Genomic DNA, 21,632 nt, shown 5'->3' on the forward strand with positions numbered 1-21,632 from the left:
TATCTTCTTATCTGGGACTCTAAAATGGATGCAATCTGTCCTCTTTGTTTCTACATCTCCTTTTCACTGATGGCAACTCTGCCAAATCACAGGAGAAAGTTAATGGCAAAAAAGATCATCTGTTTCTTCCAACTGGTTTGTTGAGTACTTTAAAAATTGGCAGCCTGGAAACGTTTCAAGCCAGAAGGGAAAATATTCATGTACCCACATATCAAAGTGTTTCTAAAGACTGAGCATATGTAGTTCTGAACATTTCTCAGGTGATCAAAACAGAAATGCATTTCTAGGATGCTGCTTACAATATAACAGTCAGTAGATCAGGGTCCACAAAGCTGGCTGATCAAACTGAAGCGTTGACCTTACAGCTAAATGAGAAGCAAAAAGGGTTCTCAGAGGGGCAGAGAGCAGAAGGAAATATTAGGTAGAGAAATTCTGGTCCTGTAAGGAGCAGGAAGGGAATCCTGCTAAAAGAGAAGAGTCATAGTATGAAATAGAGCTATACAGCTAAAGAAAAGGGGGGCGAAGAAAGCCATAGGGAGGATTAAATAGCAATCTGCAAGAGAAAATTTTTGTTGTGGCTTTACAGATGGAATGAAGTGATCTTTGGCAAAAGATGTTTATGTAAGGATGATTTGCCCTGCTTTTTGCCCTTGCATTCCAATTAGAAAATTGAGCCCCAAATTAGTTTGAATGTTTAATTTTAATCCAGGGTTGCAAACCTGCTAACTATCAAATTTTCATGTATTTGGAATACTGTGCCTGGTCTGTCTTTCACATACTGCTTGCACTGAGGGGAATCTCACCCAAATGTTTTCTTAGGGAGACAACACTCGCTTTCATAGTTAGCAATGAATTAAAATTTAATATGTTCTGAGAAGGTTCCCTTACCTCTCCTTTCTCTAGCTTTCATTTCCATTTGAAAGTTGTAAGTTATGGTCCCACAGCAGTATCCAGTGTCCTGTACATACAGATGTCCTTTTGGAGTCCTCCCCTCCCTGGAATCTCGGTGGCAGCATGCAAAGCCACCGCACACTTTTCAGGACTTTACAGACACATTAGAGAATATGAAACAGGTGGAACAATGTGGAGGTGCTAACTTTGCCTAAGAGTTCTGCATTTGGCAGCGCAGATCAGCCTGTAGTGAAATAATACAGCATTATGCGAGGTAATATTTATAGGTCTGTCCTGGGCAGCCAACCAAGGAAACAGACATGATAGAATTGTATTTATCACCAGATTACTCTTTTTTTCTTCATATCATGGAAATAGCCTGGAAGTGTGGTAGAAGACAGAAGCCTGATTGACTCAATCTCCTATATGAGAGCCATGTAGCAGATTTGCATTGCTCCTGAGCGTTCTGCGGAGACACAGAGTTTGAATAGTTTAGCAATGCAAATGTTGAGTTCCAAAACAAGCACAGTGAAACAAGTAGTAAGGACCTGCAGCGCCAGCCACTAAAACCATAACTGACACTGGAACTGTGCTAGTAGATTAAGAAACACAGAGAAACCAAGTTGAGAGTCAGCTCTGCCGAGAGCCACATCAGAGCATACCGTGTTTAGCTTTCATTACCTGGTGCACTGCTGATTTAAACTGTTGGTAAACACTGTTTTCAGAACTCAGAGCTGCTCCCAGGCGCTGCTGCTTAGATAACATTTAATTTTGCTGCCTCCTTTCTAAAATAAGGAGAATTTAACACCTCAGAAAACAGTCTAAAAGCAGTCAGAATGGATCAGCAGAAAGAAGCTGACCAGCCTTGCTTGGGTTTCCGCTCTGCACTGGTTGCAGTAATCATGCTCAGAGTACCAAGCAATTTCTTAGAGCTTTTTTACAGACAAGAGTACGTACCAGAAGCAGCACAAGGAAAATATTACAGCTAGTGCACTACTAATGAAGAAGGGCTCGAGAGTGAAATACAGAAATGGATCCAAGCCAAACATTTTGAATCCAAATTGCTCCAAATGTTGTAGGGTTTTTGTTCAGACTCAGTGGGTTGAGAAGCATTTGCCCCTAGATGGCTACTAGAAGGAAACCAAATCATCAAGAAGAAACTGATCTGTGATGAATTTTGTGCAGCTGCTGGGGGATAAACAGTGCTCATACATGGGAAAGAAACAGACTGAACAAGGAAGCAAGATCTTGGACGTACACAAAACATAATTTCCTTTAATGAGGTTCTTCTTTTTCCAAAGCCTATGATCAGGTGTATAATAATGATCCTCCACTCCGTCACAGTAGGGCTTCAGTGGATATCAGAGGATTCGAAATTTGGGATGGTACGAATAATTGTGGTGGTCAGCAAAGTCCCAACAGCCATAGTAGAGATGAGAACACATTTGACATATCCTAAAGCAAATCATGGTCTGTACAGTTATTGAAACTGCAGAGCTACAATTGAAGCAGTCTTAGATACAGAATACTATTGTGTGCATTTATTTTTTTGTTCTGCATTCAGACTAGAAAATAGCATAAGGCACAAGAACTAGCAGGCATCAAACATCCCACCTCGTATCCTGCCCTGGCAACTCTGTCACGATTTCCTCCAGCTGCACCGTGGTCTCAAACATACAGATGGCCTGCAGAATTGCCGTCCTCACCTACCAAGGGTAGCGTGATCTGCTGAGGAGAAAAAAACACATTATTTTTCCTGTTTCCCATCTCACAGCTGATGGATCTGCACTGGGGTCAAAAAAAAGCAACCCCCATCCCCAACGCAAAGGCACTGAGAAGCCTACGTGGTGACACCAACAGCCAGTAAAAGCAGCAGCATCAGTACTAATACTGCTCTCAGGCTCTCCTAGCACCATCTTCTCCTTCCTCATTTCAGGCTGCAGTTATGTTTTATGCAGCCTGCTGCATTTCTCTTACATGATCTGAAGCAGAATATGTTGAAGATGCTACAGTTTATGATATCTGCATTACCTGCAAGCATTCAAATAAGCCTGTTGTATACATTCATTGTGTGTCTTGCATGGAGAAGGACAAAACTGGACAGTGAAAGTTTTCTTTTTGCTTTAATACTTGTGAGACACAGACGCTCACTCTTAAGCATTACCTTTCAACGTTTGGGATGCAGAGCACTGCAAACCAATGTTCTGTCTAGGTCTGATTTGGTATAAGCAAGTGGCAGAATAACTAATATATGCGGGCAGAGCCAGGGTCCAGAACACTAGCCTAACCATTTCTGCACAACATTATCTTTTTATTATACACACAACCAAAGTTTGGTCTAATGGGTGTAACAATGAGCCTTCGTCGCAGAACACAAGACCTGCCACCATGTTGTACTTGTTACCGGGAAGGCTTTGCTCCATAGAACCTGTCTGTTTATCAAATCTGTGCTAGTGCAAACACGATTCAGAGACCAAATTCATGCCAATTGACAGTAGGGCGACACAAGCATCAAGAATTTCAGATGTCTTTAACCTGACATTGAACATTTTTCACCATCAACAGCTCTTTCAGTTTTTCCATGTATCAGGGTGGTACAAGACAAAGCAAACAGGTATCAGAGCCCCACAATATTAATAGACCTATGAGATCTTTCTCCCTCTTTGCTACATGTCTTACCTTAGGAGGAGGAATATGGGATATAGATCTGCCTGTCCCACCACCGAGATAGACAGTGATGGGAGAAAAACTAGAGCAGATCTTACTTTGCAATGTTTAAATTCACAAAACTCAGGAAGAAGCAGGTGAATGGAATGGAAATAGTATTGTCCATTGCCTGGTATCCCTCTTGTGTTATCTGGCCTACATGTGCACAGCTGGTGTAAGGGCTTTCTGAGGTGACAAGAATATCCACGCTGGGGCATTATCCCTGCTGTGAGACAGGAAAAAATCAGGTTCTGGAGCTGTCGGATCCTACTTCCTCTGCAGCATTTTAAATGAAACAATTTTTCACTCTCTGAGTCCTTGTAAACAAGTTTTATAGTGCTTTCAACTTGAGTCTATCGCATGTTGCTGGAGAATTGCAAGTGTTTAGGATTTAAAGCCTTTTCTCAGAACATCAGGCTGGAAGAACGAATAAAGGCTTTATCTCTAAAAGCTTTCAGAACCTTCCAAAACAAAGTTCTTGCATTTATCACTACGAGCTGGCGTAAGACACCTGGTGAACAAATTGCTCACTCAAATGAGAAAAGCTCAAATGAAAAATAAATACAGAGTTTTAAAGTTCTCTGCTGCATCCATCTTTCCATCTACATCCTCTGTTCATAATTGCAAACACTTCAGGCACAGACCTGTCTTCTCACGTCTGCACTAAGTACCTAATCCAAAGTACACTGCCATCAATGCACAGGCTTCTGTACTTCAACAAGCTTTAGATTAGACCTTATATAAACAGCTATATACAGAGAAGCTCCTGGCAAAACATTTGGAAGCTTTAACTCTCTGAACTTTGCACAATTATTGCCCAATAATCCTTTCTGCTGCCACTGAGCTAGTTCTTCCACCTCTTTCACTGCCCTCCTATGCATGGATGCATGTGCCATAGAAGTGTCCCCATGAAACTCGTTGCAAAGGAAAGAGGCAGTGACTTTAGGTTCACAGGGGGTTTGAGGGCTTGGCATGAAGCATGGAATAATGCATATTCTCCAACCAAAGTCCAGGAACCAGTTCATTGTCTTTGAGTTTTACAGCATGTAAATCTGGACAGATCTGCTAAATGTTGTTTTGAGAACCGCTCATTTGTACTTTTATTGATGGAGCGAGAATACTGTATTGGAAAACCTAATGAACTCCATATCCAAATCTTGGAAAAGTCTGGGTGACATCTGAAGGCAAATGTCATTTCCCTTAGTTAGCTCCTCAGACGTTGAATGGGGACACCAAATCCAAGCGGCTGCCAAATTGGCAGATTGTGCCCATGTCTCACAATTCTACAAGGAGTGACTCAAGGTAAGCACCAAGGGCACAAACTCAACTGCACCAAAATCAATGCAAAAACTCCTACTCACTTCGAGCATTCGGACTAAGAGAGGGACATTCTGGGAAAAGCATATTCTCGTTTACTGGCAAAGGTTTTTGTTTCTTTCCAGAAACATTCTTAGTGTGACACCTAGTGTCAGCAACAAATGCCTTACAGACCCATCAAACGCAACAGACCAAGGAAACAACTACGACAACTGTACTGAAAACTCAAGTAACAAAAATTACAACAAAACATTTTAAATATGAACTAACATCTAAAATACACAAAATTCGGGGGGGGGGGGGAAGTTTGTTTCTATAAATAAATCCATTAAAATACATACTGGTCATCCTCTCTACTCAAACCTAACTCTGACCTGATTATTTCTCTGGTCCCCTCAGCATATCTAGTTTTCTGGACTCTGCTTGTACAGCACCTACCCGCAAGGCAGCCCAGTTTTATGGAGTATTTCAGGTGTCATGGTGGGATGCAAACCCATTCCTGCTGGCTTGGAAGGGCACAAAAGAAACTACAGCGAAGCAGACTTCAGAGGTCAACACACTGACTTGAGCTATTGCCGCGTTTGTATATTTTTAGGTCCTCATGAAACAAATTCAAAAAGGAAGTAAAGATAACACAAGGATTACGAGATGATGTTCAAAATGTTAAATTATCTTCAAAATCAAGTTAGCAGCACCTCAAGAAAGGTGTGCTAAAATGCTTCTGGATCATTTTTCAAGTCAGAAATTCAGGAAAGCCATTATTTCTAAACTGTAATTACAATTGATTATTAATCAAGGCCTGGCACTTTTAGGCCTAGATATACTATAAATATGATTTGTTACCATAATTATGCTGACAGGTTACAGTTTTACCTTACTCTCTCTGCTTTGTCTTTAAGTTCCACAGTTTTACTGATGTTCAAACTCAGAGGATAACACTGTTTGAAAGTGGACTTCATCACTGCTGGTGTCTTATGCCCAATTTTTGTTAAGTGCAGGCTAAATACAAAGGGAAGCATAAGTTGTGTGCCAAATTTTTGCAAACCAAAGGCTAATCTGGAAGTCAGGCTTCTGGAAACTGACTGACAGCTGGATTTCTTGACCTAGCAAACTGAAAACTTTTATTCTAGGGAGAAAACTTCTAGCTTTTTCTGCAGAGAGGAATTACGTTTTAAGCAGGCACAGTGACATTCACTGCCATCTCCTGGAAATGCCTCTGAGGTACTTAAGCTGAAGGTATTAAGAGCACTGTCAACGACTTAGCAAAGTGTTAAAAACACGGGGGGATCACTTATCTGATGTCAGTTCTCTTACAGAACCAAAACAGGACTTTTCCCAAACAAAGTTCTCGTTTTTATAGAATAAACTTTCCCACAAAAGATGACTACAATGACAAGTCCCTGTGTACTTACACATATCAGCTCAATTGCTGAACAACCGTATAGAAAGCTCTTTAGGCAGCAAACTTAATCCTATTAATAAAAGTTCTGTTGATAAAGGTACCTGTGCACAAGCTCATTGCTGTGATATTGATCTGACCATTTCATTTTATGAACAAATGTAGTTAGAATGCAGCAAAAGCAGCAACCCCCTACAATATTGCTACAAGCACTATATAAAGGGAAAGAAGCAAAATATACTGTCAAATTTGTAAGCTACATACATTAAATACATATATATATATATTTATCTCTGAAAGTGGGTATTTTATTTTTAGCTGCCTCATTGTCAGGTCATTATTTCCGGATTAGCTGGCTAAGTTCTTATAGGGACCGTGATTTAAAAAGGCCTGGAGGAATAAGTTCAAGGAAGCTCTTCTAGACATGAAAATCAAAGATGTTATTAAAATGTCCCAGTGCAAAGGAGCCTGTGGACATAAAATCTATCTGGCCCATATTTGATGGTGACAATATTAAAAATGGTGAGAGCAAAAGAAAATCTCATGTCTCATGTTCGAATTACATGAAGATCATCTCTCTTGCACTAAGGTAAACAGATACCACATGTGGTCATGGTGCCCTTCTTGCCAGGGTGCTTTATCACACAACAGACGGATCCTCCTCATGGATCTGGTTTCTTACAGTCAAGAAGAGCAAACCAAAATCAGGACAAAAAACGTCCACACCATCTACTGCTGCCAGGCTGTGAGGAGTTCACCAAAATAATAAAACAGCCCCAGCATCTATGGCTTTCCAGCATACCTTGGCATGAAATTGTGCTTTCCCTCTGCACGAACCTCATGGGTTAGGCAAGCCATGCTGGTAGCATGTCCCACGAATCTTATTTCCAAGGGCTGGAGACAACACCAAGTGCTGGGAGGGGTGCTGGGTATCCTCACAAATAATGCTGATCCCCCAATATTGACAGAGCTTTCCATTGCTATGTCAAGGTGTGGGTGTGAGAACTTCTGCCTCCTTCAGTGTCCTCATCACTTCAGTGTTAAACAGGTCAGGAAATATGTAAAGCAGGGGCATAAAGAGATTTATTTTTTATTGGTTTCTCCCAATGAGTCTTACTTCAGAAGACTATGATTCCAGCCAAAACCTTTTATTTAGCTGTAACAGAAACCCAACATATTTAGTTGTGGAAATTGATTTTTTCAAGGCTATTCTAATTGGAAGTGACTTTGAAAAAGACAGAATAAGACCACAGCCAAAAAGTACTTTGAACAGAAGCTAGCAATTTCTGATGAACTCTAAAAATATTTTTACTAGGTTTAAACTTACATCTGTATGCGAGATGCTCAGCAGAAATTAATTATCTCAATTTATTAAGGAACCACTGGTAATCAATAAGGTGTCTGCTTCCTCTGTGTAACACATTTAATGCCCACTGCATGGGCAGTGTGGAACACATTTGCTCTTTAATTATGGTTACAACAGATTTATTCTGCTGCATCATTGAGTAATCAGTCATCTGTTACCTTCATGAATTTGAAAGATCTCTACGGCTAGCAGTGAAATCACAGAGCAGAAAAATAAGATCGCAAAAGGGTTGTATTTTGTCTGTAAGTTTGTTATGAAGATTGTGAAAGGTAAAAGAATTCTGACTTGAAAGTTTTCTCTCTCGTAACTATTCCCACAGGTGTCTTCAAACAGAAAGCACAGCCCATGCAGTTTTTGAATGCTTGGATGCAAATCTAGAGCCCAAACAAAGAAACAGATCAAATTTCACTTCAAAATCTACTTCACAATAGATAGATAGTAATTTAACACAGAATATTTATTTTAAGAGGGCTGCTTCTTGGGGAAAACAAGGAGATTCCCAACAGAAAGGGTTCAGTCACAGAAATACCAAGCATCAGCAATGTGAAGGAAGAAGTTACTTAGAAAGCACACATGCACTGGTAGTGAGTAACCACTTATACTGCTTAGTATATACGATGACACACATTGAAGCCTTTATTCATGAACTCAGTCTAAAACAGGCTGAAATATTTTCTTAATTTTTTAGACTCACTCATTAAAATCAATGTCAAAGCTCTAACTGAGTAATGGTGCTGCATCAGGTCCCTAAAACATATGCTTAGCTGTAAGAGTAGGTTTAAATTTCATTGTGTTCTTTAGAACCCACAATGTGGGTAGTGAGTTCAGCTCAGTCACTGAAATACAACTAAATATTCTGACACGCTTCCTCACATAAATATTGTCAAGAATGGAATATGTATTTTACTTTTTCATACAGGAACTTAAGAACAGTGTTTATGCAAAACCACCATTTTTAGAAATGGTCTAAAACTTCTGTACTTTTGAAAATTAAACTTTTCAACTTTTTCAAACATTTTCATCATTCTTTCCAGATACTCCTCTTCCCCAAACCTGACACCCATCATGAATTATTTTGTTCCTTCCCATTTTTCAGTTAATTTACTTTTAAATGAAAACAGTTATCCAGTTCTACTGGTGTTTTAAACTGGCACCAGTTTGACTTTTCAAAATGCAGAGGTTGCTTTCAAAAAAGTTTGAAGCACAACTGTCAGGATCAGAAATCTATAAAGCAGAGCTAAGAACTAAAACTTTGCCCAGATCACTGCAGGGAACTTGGCATAAGGGTGACTGAACCTCACAAGCTCATGTATATGTTTCTTAATAAAAAGATCTTGTTGATTTGATAGTATTAAGTTACTTCAGTACTGCTATGATGTGTTCGTACTTCCTACTTATGATCCCAGGACACTGTCATCATCCATGATCCAACACACTTTCCCTCTGAAGGGTGGAATTTTGCATTTATGAAATGTTCCTCTGTTAGCACCACTTCCTTCTTCCTCAATCCCAGAAAAATCCTTTTCTAGAAACTCTGTAAAGCCCCAAGACTAGAAGGATCAGCTTAAATGGAAATGGGCAAGAATATTAGCATTCTTTAATTTCTTGCTTTCTCAAATACATGGAGCTATACTGCCTACCACTATCCTACACATAATTGAGCAATAGTTCAAGAGAAAAACCTTCAAGGACTTCCAACTGTTGCATTTCATATATGGGCCCTTGCTGTTCGATGTTGACCCCACCTGGAGTACTGCTCTGGGGTCCTCAGTACAAGAAGGACATGGACCTGTTGGAGAGGGTACAGAGGAGGGCCACAAAAATGATCAGAGGGATGGAACACCTCTGCTATGAGGAAAGGCTGAAAGAGCTGGGGTTGTTCAGCCTGGAGAAGAGAAGGCTGCAGGCAGACTTTATTGCAGCCTGTCAGTACTTAAAGGGGGCTTATAAGAAAGATGGGGACAGACTTTTTAGCAGGGCTCCTAGCGATAGGACAAGGTGTAATGGTTTTAAACTAAAAGAGGGTAGATTCAGACTAGGTATAAGGAAGAAATTTTTTACAGTGAGGGTAGTGAAACACTGGAACAGGTTTCCCAGAGAGGTGGCAGATGCCCCATCCTTGGAAACATTCAAGGCCAGGCTGGATGGGGCTCTGAGCAACCTGATCTAGTTGAGGATGTCCCCGCCAATTGCAGGGGGATGGACTAGATGACCTTTAAAGGTCCCTTCCATCCCAAAGCGTTCAATGATTCTATGTTCCAGTACATCTGGGTTGACATCATCATAGTTCGGTAGTAATATGATTTTAGTTTATCCCTGCTTGATGAGTCAAATGCTGTTTCTTTTTGCACTGTTGAAACTATGAAATCACCCAACAACTACATTCCCCCAGGACGGATCAGAAACTGCCCATCTGGCTTGCTGGTTAACACTTTGGTTGTGCATCCGGCAGCAAGCTACAAAAATCTACAATCTACAACAAAAATCCACTTAGACGTAGATGCCAATTTTCGGTCTGGACAAGGATTCAGTCAGAACTATCCTGCTCCAGTATTAGTCCCCAGATAGTGTGCCTGATGCATCTGTGTTACTCTATAGGCAGTAGTTTTTGCTCTACTTACCAAAATGCCATCCAGCCTTTGCTGCAGGGCCTGTCAATGAATGCTCCGCAGCGCTTTGTCCTTTCCATCTTTTCTACAGCTTCTTTCTTTGAGGCAAGGATGAACAAGTAATTTTTGAGCTTTCAGAGAAGGTAATGTAACAGCCATAGAAGAGAGACTCTCTACATGTTGTGGATCTGTGAAAGGACTATCCACAGGTTAGCCCACAATAACTTACTATGGATTAATTGGGATTTTCAAGCTATTCTTTAATATACTAATTTTGCCTCACTTTTATACAACCTGTCTCTACCACAGACCAGAATATGCAAAACATCTTTAATCCTATACCAGAAGCTTAAATGAGGAAGGAGCATTCCCCTCAGACTTCTGTCAAGGCTAGAGCCAGCCACCTGTCCTTCACAGAAACAATTATTCATGAAAGAAAAATTAAATGGATGTTGATCGAGAGTTCGCTTAAGCTAATGGTGCGATCGGACATTAGTGTGACTAATGGTAATGGGCCCTCTGGATGAGTTATGTGGTAATAGCGCTCCAGCTGCTTTGGCTTTGCAGAAACCAGTCAGACGGCTGAGAATCACTTTTCTGGTCTTTCTATAATTAATCTCTGTTGAATGAAATAACAAATGAAAATTATGAGCAGTTCTGAAACTAGGTGGGGGTTATTACTATGTCTGCGTTAGGCATTAAAGTACACTTACAATCACCTTGGCTGTTTAGAATTCAAATAATCACTTACTAACTTCTCAAGACTTACACTTAACGTTGTATTCACTTGAAACAAAGGCCTGATACGGCAATCCTCATTCAGCAAAAGGCCAGTGTAACGTACAAGTTGTATCATGACCATGTCAACTAAGAATAACTGTGCCCCAGACCCCTTCACAGTTATTAGCAATGTAAATGTTACAAATAAAACCTGCAAGGCTATAAAATGACAATGCCATTATATTCTATTTCTAGTATGCTCCTGATCATTTTCTAACAAAGGATTTTGAACCAAAACTGCTTATTACTTTTCATTGCCCCGTATTTCTGGCCAGTGTGTGGGTTCTCAAGACTCCAAAGTTTCATTTTCAAAAAGCCTTTGTCCCCAGATCCCCAAGTAAAGACTCCAGGAGTAGAACTTCTTTTCAGAGATTTAAGAAACAATGAAATGTGATCTAAGTCTAAGGTATGATCGTTAAGTAGTCACTAGGCTTCAAGATGCTCATGGTATGGATGAGCAAGATAAATGCTCTTTCACAGATAACAGATGTATCAGCAAAACTTTTCAGGGTTACAGTATAAATGATTGACAAATAATGGTGTGAAGTTAGTATATTTTGAAATAAAAATACTGAATTTTTTTAAAATTACTGAAATAATTAGTGGAACAAATTCCACTGTAGTTGGCAAAAGCATCCTATTCCTCAATATGCTCTTACTGAGCATAAGCCTGAGTATAGTCTGATTATATATACAAGGGAAATGCCACCTTCATTCTCAGTAGAGTGGTTTTGAAAAGAAAGAGTTGATGTAATGACCATTTTATCATCTATCCAGAAGTATTCGTTTGTATTATATCCTGACTCCCTTCCTTCCTGAAAACAGATGAAAAAGTGGCAATGGAGTTAGGACACATATGGACAGGGACTTAGAAATATAACTAGAGACAGAAACAGTATTTGCTAAACCTGTAGTGTCTTATAAAACCTAAGTTGTTAAGGTTTCCAGTTTTCCCATAAGTTAGGCAGGATGTGGTGCTGAAAATATAAAAATATTCATGCAAGTATGTAGAATGGAAAAAAATGTTCAATGGTCTTCTATTCAGACATCTTATCTCACCATAGACAGTTACATGATAATGCAAATAGGAACATATCAAAATGGACTTTCTGCTTTCCTTCCGTTCCTGTTCTGTATGAGGTTTGTTTTGCCTCTAGGTTGGGTCATACATGGTGAAACTACTTCAGAAAAACTAACCTGTCATTGGTGGAGAGGGTTTTCAGATCAGGATTTTCAACACATTGGCATGTTTTACATCATTTCACACAGATGAAAGTGCCAGCAAAAAAGAACAAGTTAGGTCCACAACACACTTCCTATGTTAGACCATTGCTCTGGAACATTTCCTGGAGAGAACAGCAGCACAATTACACTGGGCCAAAAACAGACTGCCTGGGAAGCCAGAGTGGTTTTTAGTGCGACCTGCAGCAGTACCTGAAAATTAAAATGCTCTGGCAGACTGGCATTTTTTCCCTGCTGCTTTAGTGAAAGAGACATAAGGATAAAAGATCAAATTATATTGTAAATGCTGAAAGTTGAAATCTAGTGTAGAAGAGTTTTTTCCCCATGCTTCAAACTAGGAAATAAGGGTAGATACAGAATATACGTCCTCCACAATTTAAATGAATGCAACTCCATGCTGCCACAGCCAAGTGCTAGGACTGCCCTTGTTAGCTAGATTAAAGCAATATTGGAAATCTCTACACTACACAGTAGCCACTTCTCTTGCACATGCAATAAAAGCATGACATGATAAAGACTGAGGAATGATATTAAAGTATCTTTGTGCCTTTCTGCTCCTTTTTCTAAGTACTAATGAGAAGAAAAAAAAGACTCATTCGAGGAGACTGATGAACAGAACAAAACACCTCCCCTGCTATACCTGCTGTTCTCCTTTCTCTTCCTCACAGCAGCCCTGGACAAGAGGAACCCAAATGCCAACTCAAACCAATTTAAATCTAGCTGGCTATGCAGGTCACATCCAGTGGAGCAGAAAACCTGGCCTTGTATTTGCTGAATTAACCTAGAAGCAGTTAGACTGCATAGCCAAAGCAGCCTGGAATCAGAACATGATCATAGAATCATAGAATCATTTAGGTTGGAAAAGACCCTTAAGATCATCAAGTCCAACCAGTAACCTAACACTGCCAAGTCCACCACTAAGCTATGTCCCTAAATGCCACATCTACACGTCTTTTCAATACCTCCAGGGATGGGGACTCAACCACTTCCCTGGGCAGCCTCTTCCAGTGCCTGACTACCCTTTTAGTGAAGAAATTTTTCCTAATATCCAACCTAAACCTCCCCTGGCGCAGCTTGAGGTCATTTCCTGTCATCCTGTCGCTTGTTACTTGGGAGAAGAGACTGATCCCCACCTCGCTACAACCTCCTTTCAGGTAGCTGTAGAGAGCAATAAGGTCTCCCCTCAGCCTCCTCTTCTCCAGACTGAACCACCCCAGCTCCCTCAGCCGCTCCTCATAGGACTTGTGCTCTGGACCCTTCACCAGCTTCCTTGCCCTTCTTTGGACACGCTCCAGCACCTCAATGTCCTTCTTGTAGTGAGGGGCCCAAAACTGAACCCAGTACTCGAGGTGCAGCCTCACCAGTGCCACAGTGCCTCACCAGTGATGCCCCATCATTCTTCTCCATGCACTGCATAGACGTTCTGCCCACAAAATTGGAGACATGCTGGGGACAAGCAGGTATTTAGATACCTATACAACATTGTGCCCAAATGTACCGAGAGGTTGATGAGAAGAGCACAGATTAAGCCCTTTTCAGTATCTAAGTGCACTTCATGTACGTCATGTAGTTCAGGAAAGACCAGCTAGGCGAAGTCACACAGCTCTGCCATTACCCACCTGAAAGGAAGAGAGAAGGAGAGGAGGAAAGACAGAATCGCATGATAACTGAAAGGGTTTCTCTTCTCACTGCCTCAGAACACGTTATGATTGCATTACATACAGAAGAAAATTAAAGAATTTTATTCTAGCTGTTTTTCCTGGGGAGGGGGTCTCTGCTTCCCCAGAAACATATACTGTTACTTCCCACCTTTGAGGCCCATCTATTGGGTCAAATGCCAAACACTTTTCTCTGTTTTATTTAGCTAGCTCCCTGCTAGGATGCCTCCACAATTAAATATTCATCTTGAGCTGTCTTCCACTGAACAGGACAAACTTCAGCATCCTAATATACATAGACAGCCCCTGAGATTCTTTTGAAAATGCAGCTGATATTGACTTACCTCACTGACATTTACCCCCTCACTTTAAAAATGTTCATGTCCCTGGGACAGGTAAACAAAAGTATCTCCTATGAGAATAGTAAACAGAATACAGATTTCCTGGTACTTCAATATAAATGCCCATCAGAGCAAGATTCAGTATTGAGTGCCTGATTTCTTTAGGTATTTTATGTACCATGTTAAACACAAGCCTGACTTTTCTCAACACCAAAAATGACAATAAGATGTTCCATTAATTTTACTCTTGAGATTAATGTGATGGCAGCCAGATAGCTTGCAAAGGACAGTGGATGGAGATGGATATATACCCCTGACACTAACTGAAGGAACATTCCCTGTTTAGAGGTAATTCTAACTTTCAGAAAAAGCCATCAGGAAGGATTTGTTTGATTTCAATAGGAAGGAGCCCGGCTCCTTGCCAAGCTGAGAGAACAGGGTGGAGAAGACAAGGACCGGATTTTTGGATTCTTAAGGGCACCCTTTCTATCTCTACCTCAAAGCTCATAGAAAGTTTTCAAAAAATAAAACGAGGTCCTGAACTTTCATAAGAGAGAGGCATATGTTTGTGCTGACTGACTGTGGGTTTTATTCTTTATTCTTATATGTAAAGGCTGAAATGTTCAGTTGGAGCCTTGGGCAAAACCTAAGGTGGGTGGGGACAAAGGAGGATGTTCAACTGCAGAGGCCTCTGGCAGCATTTGATGCTTACGAGGAACCGCCTCAGCAGCAGTTCACAGCAGCCCAAGTGCTGAAAAACTGTTTTTTGAAAAACTGTCTTAGACCATGTTCGGAAAGCACCAGAAAGTAGTAAATGCTTCTATTGATTTTGCATTATTAAATCCTGAAAAATAACCCAGCTTTGCATGATATCTAATTTACTTGATTTAGTGCGTTAATATTTCTGTCCCTAAGACAGAAATGAAAACCACAGCGATTCTTCACTCTGGAATTAGATGTCTACAAAGGAATTCATTTTTTCAGATTATGTAAATTATTCAAGAATGTTAAAAAGCCCTGGTTTTAAACTGTTAAACTGCTTCACCATTTCCACTGATACGAACCATTAGTCTCTTGGGGACTACGATTTTAGGGTGCTGACGAAAAGTCGGTAGGAGGCAGTGGAGTCTTAACGATGGTGAGGTTTGGATTGGGGCCATATTGGGCATTAAAGGAGACAGGTCTTAATGATGCATATTGCAACTGGAAGATCAGATGTGCATTTGGGTGATGATGACTAAGCGATGCGTTATATTGCATGCATTTGCACATTTGGCATCCATGTTAAAACACAACCGAGGTCATAAAACCTAAAACTTTTAGACTGTACTCACCATATCTCTGTAGCACTGATTTGTCAGAACTGAAGATGACAGTCACACTCCCTGTCCTTAAGGCAGTAACGTGACTTTTTCATGTAGCGTATCTCCGTTTGGAGGCATACTGAGATAATTACACCTTTAATTTGTAATTTAAATCTGTTGGTTTTGCCTGCAAAATCATCTAGCTTGCATTCAAGTGATGAATACTCTACTATAACATAAATATTACCAAGGAATTAATGACTTTTATATTGAATCCAATGTTCAGAAACTACATCTGCATGCATTTTAACCTGAAATCTCTTTCAATAGAATATATTTACATTTCACATCTGGAAACCAGATTTTTTTTTTCCTGTCTCCAATACAGTAAAATAACTTTCAAACAGAAGAGAACTGAGTTCTTTAAATGACTGCTCAACTCTTCCTTTCCGTTGTGCTTCTCTACTGACCTCTAATGAGCAGTAAGCATATTACCTGAATTCCCTACCCCTCTACAGAGAAGAAATGTGATATTAACACAAGTTCTTCCTCATACGGGTTTATCCTTTCAGAGTAAGTAGGAATGCTTGTAAGAGTTGCTGGGTTAGATTCCTGTGTTATTCCTCCTAAGAAGCTGCTTTCCAGAGAAACATATAATACAACTGGGAGACGGTATTTTTTAACCACTGTGAACTAGTAAAATTTCAAAGATAGTAGCAGATTAAAGCCAAATCTGCAAACACAGGACATGATGCTCAAAGTCCACAGCACTCCTAGAATCAGGTTTGCAAACCTCATGTGAATACAGTGAAATCTGAGCGTTTGTGAGAGCAGCTTTGTAGTATATTGCAAAAATAGCACACTGTTGAAATAGTCTCACACATCTCTCCCTTGGTATGTGCTTGACTGGTCAGGAATTTTGCTCCTGAGAAATACTGTATACTGTGTCAAGCACATGACATTGAAAACCATATTACATTTTCAAAGTCTTACATAGACTTCAGATGGTTAACGTATTTTCAGTTTTAATACTTATTTTAAATGCATATCAATTGTATTAATGGTTTAGCTGTTTACTCCTCATCCTAGTTCATAACATAGTTATTATTGTATAATTTCACAGTCTTGTAAAAATGTCTAGGTTAACAGCTCTTACAATTACAGTCCTTCCATCTTCAAACAGCCTATTAAGGTTATCATATTGTTGCACTATGCAACTATCTTTACATGATATTGAAAGAACCTCCATTCAAGAGTAAGAATAAAGCAGAAATGTTTCCATGTCCCAAAGAACTTCAAATATCCAGTGACTGACAATGTTGTCTAATTGTGTGCATTTCTCCAGGAATCCTACACCCTTTCATCCAGGGTGCCAGGAGCCAGAAGAATTTCACTAGCTCTAGTCCTTTGTAGTCAGTTTGATACAAAATTTCTATTTCTAGTGACTGAGCAATTCAGTCCCCAGGAAGAATACAGCACACCTGAAAATTGCTACAAGGTATTTCCTACATCATTGTCTTCATCTGTGGCAATAATGACATTCACAGGATTAAAAAAAAAAAAAAAAAAAAGTTTTAACAGTTTCAACTGCCATCAAAAAAAATCAAAGGAGGACATAACATTTCCCAAAACAGACTGGTAATAATTAGTAGAACAATAAGCTGTTTTTAAGAAGGGACAGGGGAATACTAGTGCAAGCGAATGACAGGGTCAGTTGGGTGTTATGAACCCCCAAAGAAAATATTGTGAAATGAGGGTAAAGCTGCACTCCCTCCCAGAGGGCTGTGGCCACAGTCCCTTTGGACCAGCAACACACAGCAAGCTCGACCAAAACCAGATCCTGCATTAAAAGCCATTTCACAACAGCTGGCGCAGAACAGCTCTGCATGCCCTTTTCTGAAGTAACCGAACTCTGAACTGAATCAGAGAATGTATTTGTATTCTGGAGTAAGCAGTCCTAACAGGGTATTATTCCAGAAGTGCTACTGAGTTTTAATTTCACTATGTCACTACATAATAATTTCCCCTTGAGGAGGCCATAGGCAGTTTTAAACTTATGCATAGATAGACGATGGGTAAAAGTCATGGAAGCAGCAGCATGTTACTTACGCCACTGACAACAGGACAAACAACACTACAAAAAGACACATATTAATGAGCTGTCTGCCTACATAGCACTGAGGACAGACACTGAAAAAAGCTGAATCACTCAGCAGGAGCTGGAAGCGCTCTTTTCCCTTGGTGCTGCCTGTTTAGGAGAGGCAGGAAGACCTGGACAGAGATTTTTGTCAGAGCTATCACTGAAATGAATGCTTTCCAGTTAATGCTGCAGTGTTGCACTACACGACTGCAGCAGTACACTACTGTTACGGTCACAATGTTATGGTCTCTGTGCTTCAACGGCAAGGCATCACCAATGTTTCACTCAGTGTCTGCTTCCTCCCCAAGGTGGTGGGAGGCTCTTACCCATCCACTGAACCTGGGCATGAACGGTTATGCTTCTGGAGCCAACTTTGGGAGTTACCAAGTCTGCAACCTTGCTGCGCTCAGGAGCAGGAGCTTAAACGGGCAAAGAGGGAATCACACATTTCCTCAACCTCAAATTGAGTATTGCTGTTGGGTAGAAATCTCTTCAGAGAAACTTCAGGAAGTTTTCTAACCCCTACTCTGGAATAGTTTGGATAGAAAACAAATGAGTGTGTTTATGGAATTATAATTGCAAATGTGCAACGTTTAAAATTTGAATTATTTGTTTCTCTTCCTTAGAGACAAGAAACATTCACAGCAGAAAACCAGCATGGTTATAATTACCTTCAAAAACTTCAAAATCAAGTAACTCGTATAAACTGAAAAATTAACACAAAAGAAGTGTTGGATATGTGCAACACATCTAATAATTAGCATACATACATAATTAGCATAACTTCTAACATATTTTTGAAAATAACAAAAAATAATTCTGCCCTTACTACAAATAACAGGTATGTATGGAGAACGATATAACTTGCATTACAGTGTTTTAACATTTTTCTAAATAGACCATGAAAAACAAAACAGTTAATTCCCCTTTTGTTTTTAGAGACTGTTTAATAGCAATATAATGTTTTTATGTATTTTTCCAAAGCTCCATATTTTGTCAGCAGTAAATTTATGTTAACTAATCCTGAAGGCATTCATATTAATATATCAAAAAAGCTCCTGATCAATAGTCTTGAGCAAGATACTCTTCTTTTTCCAAAATAAGTAACATTTCAACCCTATTCGTGTTAAAAAAGTAAGCAGTGCTATGCAGGTGGCCTAAAATGTAAACACATGCTCAGCTAGAAGAAATAGGACTTATTTGTTGCCATAGAGTCAAAAGATAGACTAATTCACTGGGTAGTGACTCAGGTCTCAGTGAGATGCTTGAGAGTAGATGACATGTTAAAATTCCTTGGAGGGTAAAAAAAAGGCGATAGATTAAACACTGTTTTATATTACATGTCAATTTTTATTGCAGAATGACAAAGAATGCACCTGTGAATGCAAATGCAACTTAGGGAATTCAGTGCCTGCCCTGTGAAGAATACCTGCGGTCTGTTAAAGCTCTTAGTTACATATGTTAGATCTAAGCTCAAACTAACTCATGTTCTTAGTTTTGGGAACTGCAACCAGTAATCACATAAAGGAGTGTTTCAGCCCAGGAGAGACTTATAGGGTGCAACCTGGGCACTGTCAACAGTCTCCTATATAGTGGGGTAGTATATATCAGTCCCTAGAGAGGCTGTTGCAAAACCCACTCTGCTGTCAGCCTGTAACAGATACAAGTCTGTTTCCATTTCTAAAAACTAGCTTTTTGTTTCACACTTTTCCATTTAGTAGTCCCTAGTACAAATCCCAAAAGACTGGCCAAAGGACTGTCACTATACAAGACAGAAATAAATCTGGAAACATTGCTTCAGGAAAAGAGGTGAATTAATGTGTAATTAACAGCGGTGACCAAACATTCTTAGGAATTGTAAGACATCCTCTAACTTTGAGAGCCAAAAGCGATCACACAGACTGACAAATACCTTCCTCTAACGGAGTCTCCCCATTGCCAGTCCATGCAGGCAGGCAGCTCCACTCATCATTGTCTCAGATAAAACCTGCTGCCTTCTGATTAAGGTCTTTTTCTGATCTTTGAATGTAAGCAGCCCAGATCACCAAAGTCAGGCAAAATTAATTCAAGTCTCTTCCTTTTTCTAATCCCCAGGAAGTCCAAGAATATTTTCCATGTTTTTTAAGAGAACCATAGAACTTATTCTTAAGCAGAAACCTGAACCTATCAGCATAACATCTTTAGCAACAACAGAAGTCCTCAGGACTCTCAGCTGTGTGTCAAGTTGTGTACACCAGGCCTTGGGCATCTGAGCACTGGGGTTCTGAGTCCCAGGCATGAGACAACTTGGCCACTCATAGCAAAGAAGCCATTATCAAAATCTGTACTGAAGCAAAATGGAAATCTCTATTAAACCTTCATTTGCCCCATCAGGATTTCCTTTTCTTGCAAAAGCATTACTAACAGCCACAACTGGAAAGAAGAAAGAGCATATCTGACACAAATGTTTGGTACATGATAATTTATTCATCTCATTATTTTATTTTGTCTCCCTTAATGTTATGTTATAGCATAAGGGTAATTTCTTGACAGATCAATTATATAAACATTGATTTTAAAAAATTTCATTTCTCTCATTAAATTGCACTTATCCAATTATCCACTAAAGCCGTTTGTAATGCAAATGCACATTTCTCACATGGCATTCCAAAGCAATGAACTGGAAAAAGACACCTTGCCAAAATGTCACATTCACACATCTGATAACAGAGGTGAAAGACCAAAAAAAAAAAAACCCCACCCAAAACCAAAACCTAAACCAACCCCCAAACTAACCCCAGTAGTTTAAACCAGCTTTTGTCACTGTTTCAGAATCCAATAAGGTGTCTTCAACTCAACTTTCTCTAGGACAAAGCAATTTTATTCTTTACCAAACTCTGGTAAATCACAAGCCTGAAGAACACCCCACTTATTTTCCAAAAAGTTACTAGAGGAGCTCTGAAGAGCAGAACAACCAGGCGCATCTGGGACTCATTCAAGGGACACTGAAAACAACCTCTCAAATCACGCTGCACTGATGGGTGCAGACAGACCTCAACAGGCTCTGACTGTGCTGAACATGGTGTGGAGCCAGCACGCTGCATAGAAATATAAGAATGATGAGCCAACTCCAGGCCATGGAGCAAGAAAGCTGCATTAGTGCAGCTCTGTGCCCCAGTTATTGTGCAGTAGCAAGAGTCAGAGCTCATTAGCTCAGGAACTGTGCTAAGCTCATTTATACACATGCTGTCTTCAAAACTGAGCTGCTAAGTCTGTGAAATGCTGAACTGTATTTGTGAACCTACCAGGTCAGACTGTATCTCTGCACTTTATGCACTCCTCAGTAAGCAGATGTCCCCTCTGAGCTCAGCCAAGGTCTGAGGAAGTGCAAAACGACTCTCCAATCTAAGCATCATAGATAGTTATACCTCAGAAAAGAACCCGACCTTTTATCCCTGTGCACACAACAGCCCCATTTAAAACCTTTCTACTAATCCAAAACATATGACTACAAGAGTAGTCTTTTTTTTTTGGTCTTTTTTTGAACAGTATAGGTACTCAAAATAGTCTCTCAAAAAAGACTATCAGACTAAAGTATAGTCTCGCAAAAAAGATGAGACATTTTAAATACAATGGCTGAGTGTGTAGGGATATGTGCAGGTATTACTGTACGGACTTTCTGTGATGAGTGTCTTTTATAGATTTTTCACATTCCCTTGTGTGATCTGAATCTGTATCCACTTTATTTTGGCACAAAACCAGAGATCACTCTTTGGTGCTTAGTTACACTGACAGTCTGCTAGGAACTGTTCTCATTTACGACAGCCTTGCGAGTATCGCCTACAGGCTGCTCTTACAGGTCTGAGCAGCCCCAAATCTCCATGTTGCTGCAATAACTGT

General features: G+C 40.0%; 1 long non-coding RNA gene across 1 annotated transcript in view; it reads right to left on the reverse strand.

The window, feature by feature from the left end:
* The window catches only part of LOC148057339 (uncharacterized), a 49,794-nt gene that overhangs the window by 12,979 nt on the left and 15,183 nt on the right, over positions 1 to 21,632 (reverse strand). The window contains exon 2 of the long non-coding RNA XR_015699467.1: positions 2,506 to 2,616. This is a non-coding gene — a long non-coding RNA (uncharacterized LOC148057339). The remainder of the gene's footprint in view (positions 1 to 2,505; positions 2,617 to 21,632) is intronic.

The sequence above is a fragment of the Nipponia nippon genome, unplaced genomic scaffold (genome assembly GCF_047370975.1).
Source record: "Nipponia nippon isolate SJK-2023a ecotype South Korea unplaced genomic scaffold, ASM4737097v1 scaffold_1, whole genome shotgun sequence".
In the NCBI taxonomy this organism is placed as follows: Eukaryota; Metazoa; Chordata; class Aves; order Pelecaniformes; family Threskiornithidae; genus Nipponia; species Nipponia nippon.